Here is a 14,077-nt window from a genome sequence, read left to right as displayed (position 1 = left end):
GCAACCCAGAGAGGGAGTGAGAATATTAGCAAAGTAAGGTAATTGTTGTTTATCAGGCTTTAGTCGCCTTTTCATTTGGTGGAGAAATTCTAAGCTACCAGCTGCCCACCATAACCAAAGACAGAAATGACACAGGTCAGGAGATAGTATTCCTAGAGAGGATACTGAAGTATATGATTATACAGTACAGCAGAGATAGTACATCCCTCCAGCCTGAAGAAACAAGGGATTGATTGGTATAGAGGAAAACTACCCCTTATGCAACTTTTGGGAACTAAGCTGAGCCATTGTAGAAGCTGCCTTGCTGTAAATGACTTTTGCTCACATTGATGACTATTGGATCAGCTTCAGTAAAGTACTGGGAATTTGTAAAGAGAACTGGTCTCCTTATTGTGCGAACTTATCATCTATTTGCGCCTTACAGTGCTGGTGTTACGAACACCAAGGACCCTGTCTCCACGGCACCTTAAACCCACACCACTAAGGGCACCTCAACCACCATCTTGCGGGAGTCCCTGGACAACAGAGTGTGCCCCGAAGGAACTGGTGCTGTCCTTTCATTCACTGCACGACAGCCCAGGGAACGCTGCTAACTGTGAGTCAAACTGCTACTACCCCCATTGGCCCACCATAACTCACACATATTGCCCCTGCAGCCCAGTCGCTGCAGTGTCAGCTGTAAGTTACAGCTGGCACTCTCTGCTGACGGCAGCGGCTTCGTTCCTGAGCCGCTGCCATCATAGACGGCAGAGAGGATAAGGCTGCAGGGGGGCCACTAAATTACTGGGGGCAATATAAATATCAGGGGCACTTGGGACACATCGGGGGTCTTACCCGATTTCAGGCTGTGATCTCCAACGTGGAGATCACAGCCTAAAACCAGCATTTTCATACTAAAGCGCTCCGATTGGTTAGTCTGCAGAGACTAACCAATTGGAGTGCTTGCTGGCAAGGGACCACTCTGATTGGTCCCTTGCCGGCTTCCCCGGGGTGTCTGCTCTCCGAGACTTTATAGCGTCACAGCCCCGGTAAGCAGTTTGGACGTGACTGCACTTCCAAATGCAGTAAATTACTTGGGATTTGAACGTACAGTTATGTTCAAATGCGTAAAGGGGTTAAACAATAGGTCATTTTCTAAAAAAATATGTTTAACATAAAAATGTGATTTAAACAATAGGTGATGCAATGCTGCTACTTGACCTTGATCCCAATAAGCCTGTTTACCAAGGGGGTGAAACCAACCAGGCTTGACTCCCTTTTCCCAGTGACTCCATAGCAGGGGCAATGTCGGCCTCTGTGGTATGCATGGCTCTGGTCACAGGTTTATCCTCTGTATGAATACATCTTACTGGAGCCAACTACGTTCTCCTGAAATATATGTTCAGGATTGATATACAGTACAGTAACTGCAGTACCCCAGACCAGGTTATTTGCAAATTCTTCTTGCTATTTAATGTTATTTAACATGTTAATGCACTGTATTGTACCCAGTATAGATTTTGTATGGATCAGTCAGGGTTAATAATCCTGACTCAGCCCCTGCAGGAAGTAAGGTGTGGATTCGGGATCCGCCCCTAGCTCAAGTTTAGTCTAGAGTTAGAAGGGGAAGGGAATTCTGTGATATGTGCTCCTTCCTCACAGGACTGGGCCAAATGTTCCAGAGTATCAGCATCTCTGATGATTATCTACTGAGAGAAAGACCTCACCATTTTTACAGTTCTCCAGGAAGAAAGAGAGAAAGGATAAGAAGGTCCAGAATCTGCATGGCTGAGCACTGGAGTCAGTCAGTAAGGTATGTTGCCACCACTGCAAAGAGTAATATTGCCAGCCTTAGATTCTGCAGAGAGAGACTTTGGAGAGACAGAGGGAAGGAGTACTACAATCCCCATCCTTGCTCAAATCCATACATCGCTATCTGGGAAGATTTGCACTGTGAACTATTTGGAACTGTGTTTTAATACCATTGGATGTACTACAACTCCCATTCTGCACTTTAGTAAAGAGAGATGTTTATTTTCCTACAGATATACTGGTTACTGACTCCTGTAGCATACACCGGCCATTGCACCCTGCACCTACTGCCTTGTACCCACATCAAACCACAACATCAAGACACCCCGACTACCATCAGGTAGGAGCCCCAACATCAGGGTGTTCCCCGAGGAAAGAAAGAGTGCACCCTCCTACTATTGCCCTGCCTCTAAGGAGCATCTGTGTGATGGTTGCCACTGTGATTGACCACTCCCATCCTCGGCCCCACTCCTCTAGGGCCTGAGGCATAACTGACCTGTGTAGATATAGTTAAAACACATGTATGTGTAAGCTCACCATATCTACAGTGTAGCAACAAAGGTACTTACCTTAAATGTTACTGTGCTGATGAAATAGCGTATCTGCCCCAGTTACTGAATCTTATCTTCTGTGATATCCCTGTGAGTAGGAGTCAGCAAAGGTAGCACTAACACATTTCCAGGGTTCCTTTAGGAAATGTCACAATCCTTTTTTTTGTTATTTGGAGGTAAGTTAACATGGGCAGATTCTACGACCTGCTTTATTGGCAATGAAAAGGAAGCATAGCTCGGGTGGCACTTATAACTTAACTGGTTTTTCAGGCTTTAGATCACTCCAGCTTAATCAATGTGTAATGGAAAGTTCTTCAATGTTTATTTAATATACCGTATTTTCGCCCTATAAGACGCACCGGCCCATAAGACGCACCTAGGTTTTTGAGTAGGAAAATAAGAAAAAAAAATGTTTTAACAAAAGGTGTGCTTTTGGTGGGTTTTGAACTAATGGTGGTCTGTGCATGACACTATTATGGGGGATCTGTGGATGACTGCACTCTTATGGAGGGGATCTGTGGATGGCACTGTTATGGGGGGATCTGTGGATGGCACTGTTATGGGGGGTGATCTATGGATGGCACTGTTATGGGGGGTGATCTGTGGATGGCACTGCTATATATGTGATCATTGATCGACGATTGGATGACTGAGAGCTCCCTCAAACTCAACGGTTCCAAAACAGAAATCCTCTTCCTCCATGCAAACCGAAACAAAAACCCTAGCACGACATGCATGCCACCCACCATCCTCAGGCAAGCCATTACTCCCAGCACCAAAGCCAAAAGCCCCAGAGTCATTTTTGACTCAGACATGACAATGGATGCACAAATAGGATTAGTAGTCAGCGGATCCCACCACCTTCTTCGCCTGCTGCGTAGACTCATCCCCTTCATCCCTGAAGGAGACGCAGCAGCAGTAGTTGGAACAACCATCAATTCCCGACTCGACTACGCAAACTCCCTCTACCTAGGACTTCCCAAATACCAAATTACACGTCTACAAGTCGTCCAGAACACAGCCGTCAGACTGATAACTGGAAAAAAAACTGGGAATCTATCACCCCGTTCCTGAGGACCCTCCATTGGCTACCCGTGAAGGATCGGATCACATTCAAGACCCTCTGCCTCACCCACAAATGTACACAAGGGTCGCCCCCTTGTGGAGACCACTTCCCCTGAACTCAAAGAACATGGAAGTGTGTTCCCCAACCTGAGGCATCCATTGTCAGAGTTACTGGAATGGCCAGAAATAATCTTCCCTGTGCAATATTTCTTGGACGAACCCATCAAGAAAGATTTTCCCGAGTTTCTGGCTTATTTCGTCATATAAACCAGAGTTGATAGATGCCGGTTAAATCCTGTAAAGATTCTGGTTTGCAATGTGCAGATGTGTGCTAATGCCCATGGTACAGCTTCTATAGATGAGGTCAGACATCCTAGAACTCTGCTAGCAGTCCTGACTGGCACTTGGTGATGGGATCTTAGACCTCACATCCACCTTGATTTCCTGAATCCACTCCGGTGGGAGCTTAGGCAACCAGTTTCTGGAATCTAACTGGAATCCATCTAACCTTAGGGCTGAAGCTAGTGCCAAGACTAACTTAGTCAAAACTCCAGGTGCTGATGATAAACCAAAGGAAAGGCAAGTGAATTGAAGATGAGATACTATACCCTGGGACGGACATGTACAGATAAGCATCTCCGAGATCTAACTTGGCCATAGAAATCATCCTGCTGACGAATGTTGATGACAGAGCAGATATTCTCCATCTTTACTTCTGAGAAGGCATTTGTTTAGATACATCACATCTATTATCAGCTTCTATCTCAACTGTGGCTTCAGCACTGTATACACTCTTGAAAAGACTGCTAAAAATGTCTGGGAAAGTGGTAAAGATTTTTCTGTGAAGGGTTGATTCCTATTTGCCTTGGAGGCCATTTCTTTAACCTGAGGAAGTAACCTTTCTGAATCCAAGATTTTATCCAGTAATCTTTGCACTATATGAGTTTTGTAATCTTACTCTCACCAGAAGCAAACCTTCTTGTAGGAGCTGTCCTCTATGCAGTGGCATAACTAGAAAAGACTGGGCCCCACAGCAAACTTTTGAATGCCCCCTCCACCCCCAGCAACTTATTCACAATGCTCCCCTCCCGTGCAATCCCCACTCCTGCGGCTAGTGAAGATTGCTGTCTCAGACCAGGCCTAGCAGTTGCTTCGTTCTTTTCCTACACGTATATACTGTATATGCTGTCACTGTATATTATGTCATTGTACTGTTGAAGGGCCCTGACAATAAAATGTTTTAGTCCTTCTGTTTAGGGTCCCTAAACAGGGAATAACCTACTGCCAGAAAACCGGCCACTGGGATACTTACCTTATGGGGGTTTCCCCATTGAGCTGAGACTGCAGGATCTGTAACACACACTGCTTTAATCTATCTCCTACATCATGATTCCTATCTGGCTGGGACCACACTCCTGCCATACTTCTCTATAATATAGGATGATCAGGCAAACCCTAGTGGGGTTTTTTTTTTTTTTTTTTTTTTGCAACCATTTCCAGTATCATTATGAACAAACATATTGAGAAACTCCCTGATCAGAGACAACCGATCACAGAGACAGGGTCCACATCTAGAGACATCTAGAGATGAAGTGAGGTAGGAAATAAGGTAAAAGGAGTTGTAGGAAAGCGAGGTCTTATAGATATATGAGCAGAAAGGACTGGAGAGAAAGCTTCTGATCACTGAGATCTAAACCATTCCACAACCTCTCCACCATGTCTGCACTGGAGGACCTTCACCTGGGAGACATTGGTGCAGACATCTCCTACACTGTCTTCAGGAACAGGCTGTTCACAGTTGGTGCACATACTATGATTAGCTTTATGGGATTCTTTGCAGAGTTCTGCATCTGTAACATCTTAATTCGCTCACACATACATCACCAGCTACACCATGGATGTCAAACTCATGGCCCTCCAGATGTTGCAAAACTACAACTCCCAGCATTCCCTGATAGCTGCAGTATGCCCAGGCATGATGGGAGTTGTAGTTTTGCAACAGCTGGAGGGCCACGAGTTTGACATCCCTGAGCTACACATTAGCCATTCCAGGACACAGGATCCTTAAAGCCACTGTGATTCTGCTGCTCAGAAACTGCACAAAACATGCGCTGAATGCCGAGATTCAAACACTGCAGCAAGATCTTGCACCTGTGCAGAGCTGCGCTTCTTCATTGAGATCTACACCAAAATGGCTGCCTCCTGAGATGGAGACACTGCCTGCAGGTTAGGCAATAACTCTGTCCTTGTAACATTCAAACCAGCACTTCTCATAGGGACACACCCTCTTGAACACATTGATACTCTGCAGGGAACACTCACTGCATATGAGAAAATCTCCAGGAACACTCCAGGATAAGTCTCAGCTCGGTCATCCCATGGAACAGCCAGGGGGAAAAAATAAACTCTGGAAAACACTTCCAGCTTAGTCATGTCATGCATGTAAGTCTGGAAAACACTTCCAGCTCCACAACATACATGTATCTCTAGAAAACACTTCCAGCTCTATAACATACATGTTACTCTGGAAAACACTTCCAGCTCTATAACATACATGTTACTCTAGAAAACACTTCCAGCTCTATAACATACATGTAACTCTGGAAAACACTTCCAGCTCTATAAAATGTATGTTACTCTGGAAAACACTTCCAGCTCTATAACATACATGTATCTCTAGAAAACACTTCCAGCTCTATAACATACATGTTACTCTAGAAAACACTTCCAGCTCTATAACATACATGTAACTCTGGAAAACACTTCAGCTCTATAAAATGTATGTTACTCTGGAAAACACTTCCAGCTCTATAAAATGTATGTTACTCTAGAAAACACTTCCAGCTCTATAAAATGTATGTTACTCTAGAAAACACTTCCAGCTCTATAACATACATGTTACTCTAGAAAACACTTCCAGCTCTATAACATACATGTAACTCTGGAAAACACTTCCAGCTCTATAAAATGTATGTTACTCTAAAAAAACACTTCCATCTCTATAACATACATGTAACTCTGGAAAACACTTCCAGCTCTATAAAATGTAATTTACTCTGGAAAACACTTCCAGCTCTATAACATACATGTTACTCTGGAAAACACTTCCAGCTCTATAACATACATGTAACTGGAAAACACTTCCAGCTCTATAAAAATGTATGTTACTCTAGAAAACACTTCCAGCTCTATAACATACATGTTACTCTAGAAAACACTTCCAGCTCTATAACATACATGTAACTCTGGAAAACACTTCCAGTTCTTTAACATACATGTTACTCTGGAAAACGCTTCCAGCTCTATAAAATACATGTCACTCTAGAAAACACTTCCAGCTCTATAACATACATGTTACTCTAGAAAACACTTCCAGCTGTATAACCTAGATGTAACTCTGGAAAATACTTCCAGCTCTATAAAATGTATGTTACTCTAGAAAACACTTCTAGCTCTATAACATACATGTTACTCTGAAAAACACTTCCAGCTCTATAAAATGTATCTTACTCTGGAAAACACATCCAGCTCTATAAAATGTATGTTACTCTAGAAAACACTTCCAGCTCTATAACATACATGTTATAGAGCTGGAAGTGTTTTCCAGAGTTAGGCCTCATGCACACGACAGTTTTTTTTCACGGTCCGCAAAAACGGGGTCCGTGGGTCCGTGATCCGTGACCGTTTTTTCGTCCGTGGGTCTTCCTTGATTTTTGGAGGATCCACGGACATGAAAAAAAAGTCGTTTTGGCGTCCGCCTGGCCGTGCGGAGCCAAACGGATCCGTCCTGAATTACAATGCAAGTCAATGGGGACGGATCCGTTTGACGTTGACACAATATGGTGCAATTGCAAACGGATCCGTCCCCATTGACTTTCAATGTAAAGTCAGGAGTCCCTTTACTTTCACACTTGTGTTCATAATGCAGACGGTGGCTCCGTTCAGAGCGGATCCGTCTGCATTATATTGTTAAAACATTTCTAAGTGTGAAAATAGCCTCAGACGGATCCGTCCAGACTTTACATTGAAAGTCAATGGGGGACGGATCCGTTTGAAAATTGAGCCACAGTGTGTCATCTTCAAACGGATCCGTCCCCATTGACTTACATTATAAGTCTGGACGGATCCGCTTGCCTCCGCACGGCCAGGCGGACACCCGAACATAACTTGAAGCGTCCCCATCACCATGGGAACGCCTCTACGTTAGAATATACTGACGGATATGAGCTACATCGTGAAACTCATTTCCGACAGTATATTCTAACACAGAGGCGTTCCCATGGTGATGGGGACGCTTCAGGTTAGAATATACTGAAAAACTGTGTACATGACTGCCCCCTGCTGCCTGGCAGCACCCGATCTCTTACAGGGGGCCGTGATCAGCACAATTAACTCCTCAGGTGCCGCACCTGAAGGGGTTAATTGTACTATCATATCCCCCTGTAAGAGATCAGGGCTGCCAGGCATCAGGGGGCAGACCCCCCCCCTCCCCAGTTTGAATATCGTTGGTGGCACAGTGTGCGCCCACCATCGGGCCCCCCCCTTCCTCCCTCTATTGTTATAAATCGCTGGTGGCACAGTGTGCGCCCCACATCGCCCCCCCCCTCCCTCCCTCTATTGTAATAAATCGTTGGTGGCACAGTGTGCACCCACCATCGCCCCCCCTTCCTCCCTCTATAGTTAAAAATCGTTGGTGGCACAGTGTGCACCCACCATCGGCCCCCCCTCTCTCTATAGTAGTAACAACCATTGGTGGCAGTGTGCGGCCTCCCATTCCCCCCCCCCTTCATCATTGGTGGCAGCGGAGTTCCGATCGGAGTCCCAGTTTAATCGCTGGGGCTCTGATCGGTAACCATGGCAACCAGGAAGCTACTGCATCCCTGGTTGCCATGGTTACTTAGCAATAGTACAATTGTAGAAGATTCATACTTACCTGCTTGCTGCTGCGATGTCTGTGACCGGCCGGGAGCTCCACCTACTGGTAAGTGAAAGGTCTGTGCGGCGCATTGCTAAAGAACTGTCACTTACCAGTAGGAGGAGCTCCCGGCCGGTCACAGACATCGCAGCAGCAAGCAGGTAAGTATGAATCTTCTACTGTTGTACTATTGCTAAGTAACCATGGCAACCAGGGCTGCAGTAGCTTCCTGGTTGCCATGGTTACCGATCGGAGCCCCAGCGATTAAACTGGGACTCCGATCGGAACTCCGCTGCCACCAATGATGGGGGGGGGGGGGAATGGGAGGCCGCACACTGCCACCAATGGTTGTTACTACTATAGAGAGAGGGGGGGCCGATGGTGGGCGCACACTGTGCCACCAACGATTTTTAACTATAGAGGGAGGAAGGGGGGTGCGATGGTGGGCGCACACTGTGCCACCAACGATTTATTACAATAGAGGGAGGGAGGGGGGGGGCGATGGTGGGCGCACACTGTGCCACCAACGATATTCAAACTGGGGAGGGGGGGGGGGTCTGCCCCCTGCTGCCTGGCAGCCCTGATCTCTTACAGGGGAATATGATAGTACAATTAACCCCTTTAGGTGCGGCACCTGAGGAGTTAATTGTGCTGATCACGGCCCCCTGTAAGAGATCGGGTGCTGCCAGGCAGCAGGGGGCAGTCATGTACACAGTTTTTCAGTATATTCTAACCTGAAGCGTCCCCATCACCATGGGAACGCCTCTGTGTTAGAATATACTGTCGGAAATGAGTTTCACGATGTAGCTCATATCCGTCAGTATATTCTAACGTAGAGGCGTTCCCATGGTGATGGGGACTCTTCAAGTTATGTTCGGGTGTCCGCCTGGCCGTGCGGAGGCAAGCGGATCCGTCCAGACTTATAATGTAAGTCAATGGGGACGGATCCGTTTGAAGATGACACACTGTGGCTCAATTTTCAAACGGATCCGTCCCCCATTGACTTTCAATGTAAAGTCTGGACGGATCCGTCTGAGGCTATTTTCACACTTAGAAATGTTTTAACAATATAATGCAGACGGATCCGCTCTGAACGGAGCCACCGTCTGCATTATGAACACAAGTGTGAAAGTAAAGGGACTCCTGACTTTACATTGAAAGTCAATGGGGACGGATCCGTTTGCAATTGCACCATATTGTGTCAACGTCAAACGGATCCGTCCCCATTGACTTGCATTGTAATTCAGGACGGATCCGTTTGGCTCCGCACGGCCAGGCGGACGCCAAAACGACTTTTTTTTTCATGTCCGTGGATCCTCCAAAAATCAAGGAAGACCCACGGACGAAAAAACGGTCACGGATCACGGACCCACGGACCCCGTTTTTGCGGACCGTGAAAAAAAACTGTCGTGTGCATGAGGCCTAACTCTGGAAAACACTTCCAGCTCTATAACATACATGTCACTCTGGAAAACACTTCCAGCTCTATAATATCAGGCTTTTTCCATCACTTAGGGTACTTTTACACTAGCATTATTCTTTTCCGGTATTGAAACCCGGTCAGGGCCGTCTTTAATATTGATTGGATCCTGGGCAAGAATTTACTTGGGCCCCCTGGATCCCGCCTTCCCACACCCTAGCATGCAATCACGCCCTCCACCACAACACACTCCAAAAATTATAATCCACACACCTCGTAGAGTAAACCGCGGATCCGCAAAAAACGGAAGCCGTCTGTGTGCCTTCCGCAATTTGCATAACGTAACGGGCGGCCCATTGTAGACATGCCTATTCTTGTCCGCAAAACAGACAAGAATGGGACATGTTCTATTTTTTTGGCGGGGCCACGGAACAGAGCAACGGATGCGGACCCAAACAACGGCCGTGTACATGAGGCCTAAGCACATGCAGTCTCATGAGTGGTCCACACCACACCCCTGCCTTGCAGCCTCACAGGAGTACAGGACCAGTATCTGTACATGTATGTATGGCATAATTGGGATGCACATCACACATGTGTAGTGTACGGGAGAGTAATACCCCGTCACTACAGAAGGGTCACTTGGGTATTGTCGTTCCCCCTGTATTTAAGGGGAGGTTGGTATAGAATATCTTGTCAATGTACTGCTATGTATTTTCCTGTTACTGTGAAACGTGCGTGTGCAGGCCGGCTAGGGTGTCATTCTAGCTCTGAGTCACTAGAGGGAGCTAGGGAGCCCTAGGTTATATAAGGCCCAGTCAGGAAGTAGTAGCAGGAGACAGACAGTGGGAGCAGAGGTCAGAAATGATCCTGTGTCTGAGTGAAGGCCAGGCTATGGGCCTGTGAGAGCATAGCAGGCCTGAAGCCTGCCAACTAGGAGAGGGTAGTAAAGGCCCTGTAACCGGGTTCCGGATCCAAGGAAAAGGTTCCCCTCCTGAGTCATCATCCGTTTAGCTGAAGCAGCATAAGCAAGCCACCACCCAAGACACAGAATACCACAGAGGCCGATCAGATAAAGCAAGAGGTACTCAAGATAACAGAGGAGGTACTAGATAAGGACAGCTTCAAGGGTACGCCAGATAAAGGGCATTAGACCTTGGAGAGAAAGTCACATGTGTCAGGACCAGTCAGGAATAGTGTGCAAGCCGCCTGTACTGCATCTCCTGCAATCAACACTCTGTATAAAACATTGCTGTGACCGGCCGTTCTGTAATTCCAATAACCACCTGTATTCTTATGGAAAACCAACTGTCTTTCATGGAACGGCGCTTCCAACTGCGTCCATGTATTACTATTGCTGATATTCAGTAAAGTTCCAGTTTTTGTTGGCTACCCTATGCTTGCTTCATTCTTCCACCATACCATACACGGCGTGTCACCGTTTAATTGACACTGGCGTCACGAACTTTTAATCATCTGCCTGTTCCAGTATCTGACCAAAATTGAAGACGACAGTGGATCCCAGGTTAGTGAGTCAAACTGCACTACAAAGCATACACTACTGACCCCCTGGGACACTGCATCGCTCTTTTTGGCGTCACGAACAGGATCCGCATACTTCTGAAGTGCAGAGAAGTGTGAACTGTGTGCTTTAACTATTCCACCACCATATTGCAAAGACTGTAACCTTTATTCCTAATCTGTGGATTACAATTGTGCCTGGGAGGAATCAGAGACGCTGTACTGTGTTGCGCTACCCCCAGAGAGAAAAATCGCATTTGTGGACTGTGTTTTACTGGACTTCTTATCATCCTGCTTGCTGTCAGTGAATTGCAGCATCAGGACATCTAAAATGGCCGCCGACGCCATGAGGCTTTTTACTGCGCCATCAGGATGTGCAGAGGCGCGAAGATTTGGCGCCGAAACCTTCCAAGAAGAAGGAGGAGATTGCCCTGGAGCGCCACCCACCTGGAGGAGTGACGACGCGACTGACTACCGTGAAGAGTTACGCCTGGGAGGCGGGCCTCAGATGGAGGTAGACCGGCCCAGTGTGTGGGAGGAGTCAGTGTCGACTCTGCACCCAGTGAGAGAAGAGGAGAAAGAGCGGCAGGACAGCTGCCGGCGGGCAGAAGAATGTGCTGAGGCCCGACGTCAAGCAGCAGCTGCCACCGTTACCCCAGAGGCCACTGTCACCGGACCTCCGGTAGCTCCGACCACCTGCACCAAAGCTGACCTAGAGGCCCAACGCAAGAGGGTGTATTGGGTGGCGGACCTCGGGTGCGCAGGAGGCGTGCGGTGGTTCCCGTTTCCTAGGACGGATGCCGAAATGGAGGCAATGAAGGACAAGCCTCCCCCTCTAAAGATTGTCAGAGGAGATGGTTTCCAGATGTGGCCGGCCTTGCCAGAACAGTTGCTGCAGGTTCCGTACATCGACTCGTCATCCGAGGAAGAATATGACACTCGCCTGTGAGTACTCCTTTCCTCATGTCCGTCTCCCTAATGGCCGTTTTGTCCCTCCAGTTGGCAGAGCTGGTCAAGCTCGCTGCCAGTTACACACGGCCGGTGGCATTTTAACCGAATAATGGTGCCACTGTATACCAATGCTTCCAGCTGCCCTTGTTATGTTTGGGACATCCGGTTTGCTGCTATAATCCCAGTTGTGCCTTATTTTGCACTGTTTTTCCCTTTTTACCCCCATTTCAGGTTGAAAAGACATTTTTATGTCAGCACTATTTTAAAGGGTAAGCAGGACTTGCCAGGATAACTTGGCCCTGGTATTGTCAGAGTCCTGTATTGTCATTTTATATATGTGCTGCTGACAGTATTTAGTAACCGGTTTTTTATTCACGTCTATGTGCCCAGAGATGGACTTCCTATGTGCAAGCCTCTGAGAGGTTAATTTTGTTATGGACTTATTTATTGTCATGGACTATCCTGGTTCTTTAAACATCCGCTGTGCCAGGTCAGCGCCCCCGTTCCACTCACTATCCTGTGAAGAAGAGAACGACGCCCCTTGTCACCAGACTTCACCTTTGCCAATTGGGTCTGATATGAGTGTAATTGACATACAGACGTGGACAAAATTGTTGGTACCCTTTGGTCAATGAAAGAAAAAGTCACAATGGTCACAGAAATAACTTTAATCTGACAAAAGTAATAATAAATTAAAATTCTATAAATGTTAACCAATGAAAGTCAGACATTGTTTTTCAACCATGCTTCAACAGAATTATGTAAAAAAATAAACTCATGAAACAGGCATGGACAAAAATGATGGTACCCCTAACTTAATATTTTGTTGCGCAACCTTTTGAGGCAATCACTGCAATCAAACGCTTCCTGTAACTGTCAATGAGACATCTGCACCTCTCAGCAGGTATTTTGGCCCACTCCTCATGAGCAAACTGCTCCAGTTGTGTCCGGTTTGAAGGGTGCCTTTTCCAGACTGCATGTTTCAGCTCCTTCCAAAGATGCTCAATAGGATTGAGGTCAGGGCTCATAGAAGGCCACTTTAGAATAGTCCAATTTTTTCCTCTTAGCCATTCTTGGGTGTTTTTAGCGGTGTGTTTTGGGTCATTGTCCTGTTGCAAGACCCATGACCTGCGACTGAGACCAAGCTTTCTGACACTGGCTAGTACATTTCTCTCTAGAATTCCTTGATAGTCTTGAGATTTCATTGTACCCTGCACAGATTCAAGACACCCTGTGCCAGACGCAGCAAAGCAGCCCCAGAACATAACAGAGCCTCCTCCATGTTTCACAGTAGGGACAGTGTTCTTTTCTTGATATGCTTCATTTTTTCGTCTGTGAACATACAGCTGATGTGCCTTGGCAAAAACTTCGATTTTTGTCTCATCTGTCCACAGGACATTCTCCCAGAAGCTTTGTGGCTTGTCAACATGTAGTTTGGCATATTCCAGTCTTGCTTTTTTATGATTCGTTTTCAACAATGGTGTCCTCCTTGGTCGTCTCCCATGTAGTCCACTTTGGCTCAAACAACGACGGATGGTGCGATCTGACACTGATGTTCCTTGAGCATGAAGTTCACCTTGAATCTCTTTAGAAGTCTTTCTAGGCTCTTTTGTTACCATTCGGATTATCCGTCTCTTAGATTTGTCATCAATTTTCCTCCTGCGGCCACGTCCAGGGAGGTTGGCTACAGTCCCATGGATCTTAAACTTATGAATAATATGTGCAACTGTACTCACAGGAACATCTAGTTGCTTGGAGATGGTCTTATAGCCTTTACCTTTAACATGCTTGTCTATAATTTTCTTTCTGATCTCTTGAGACAGCTCTTTCCTTTGCTTCCTCTGGTCCATGTCGAGTGTGGTA

At 46.5% G+C, this 14,077-nt stretch overlaps 1 protein-coding gene across 3 annotated transcripts in view; it reads right to left on the bottom strand.

The window, feature by feature from the left end:
* BST1 (bone marrow stromal cell antigen 1) overlaps positions 1 to 14,077 on the bottom strand; it is a 192,828-nt gene that overhangs the window by 158,341 nt on the left and 20,410 nt on the right. The window contains exon 1 of one of the 3 annotated variants that reach the window (XM_044296812.1): positions 2,361 to 2,543. The exons of the other annotated variants lie outside the window; for them this stretch is intronic. The gene's annotated coding sequence lies outside the window, so the exon portion shown is untranslated. Of the gene's footprint in view, positions 1 to 2,360; positions 2,544 to 14,077 lie in introns of those variants that run through there. 3 annotated transcript variants of the gene reach the window in all.

The sequence above is a fragment of the Bufo gargarizans genome, chromosome 1 (assembly GCF_014858855.1).
Source record: "Bufo gargarizans isolate SCDJY-AF-19 chromosome 1, ASM1485885v1, whole genome shotgun sequence".
Classification (NCBI taxonomy): Eukaryota; Metazoa; Chordata; class Amphibia; order Anura; family Bufonidae; genus Bufo; species Bufo gargarizans.
The sequence above is the reverse complement of the archived record's forward strand: the minus strand, read 5'-3'. Positions and strand labels throughout refer to the sequence as shown.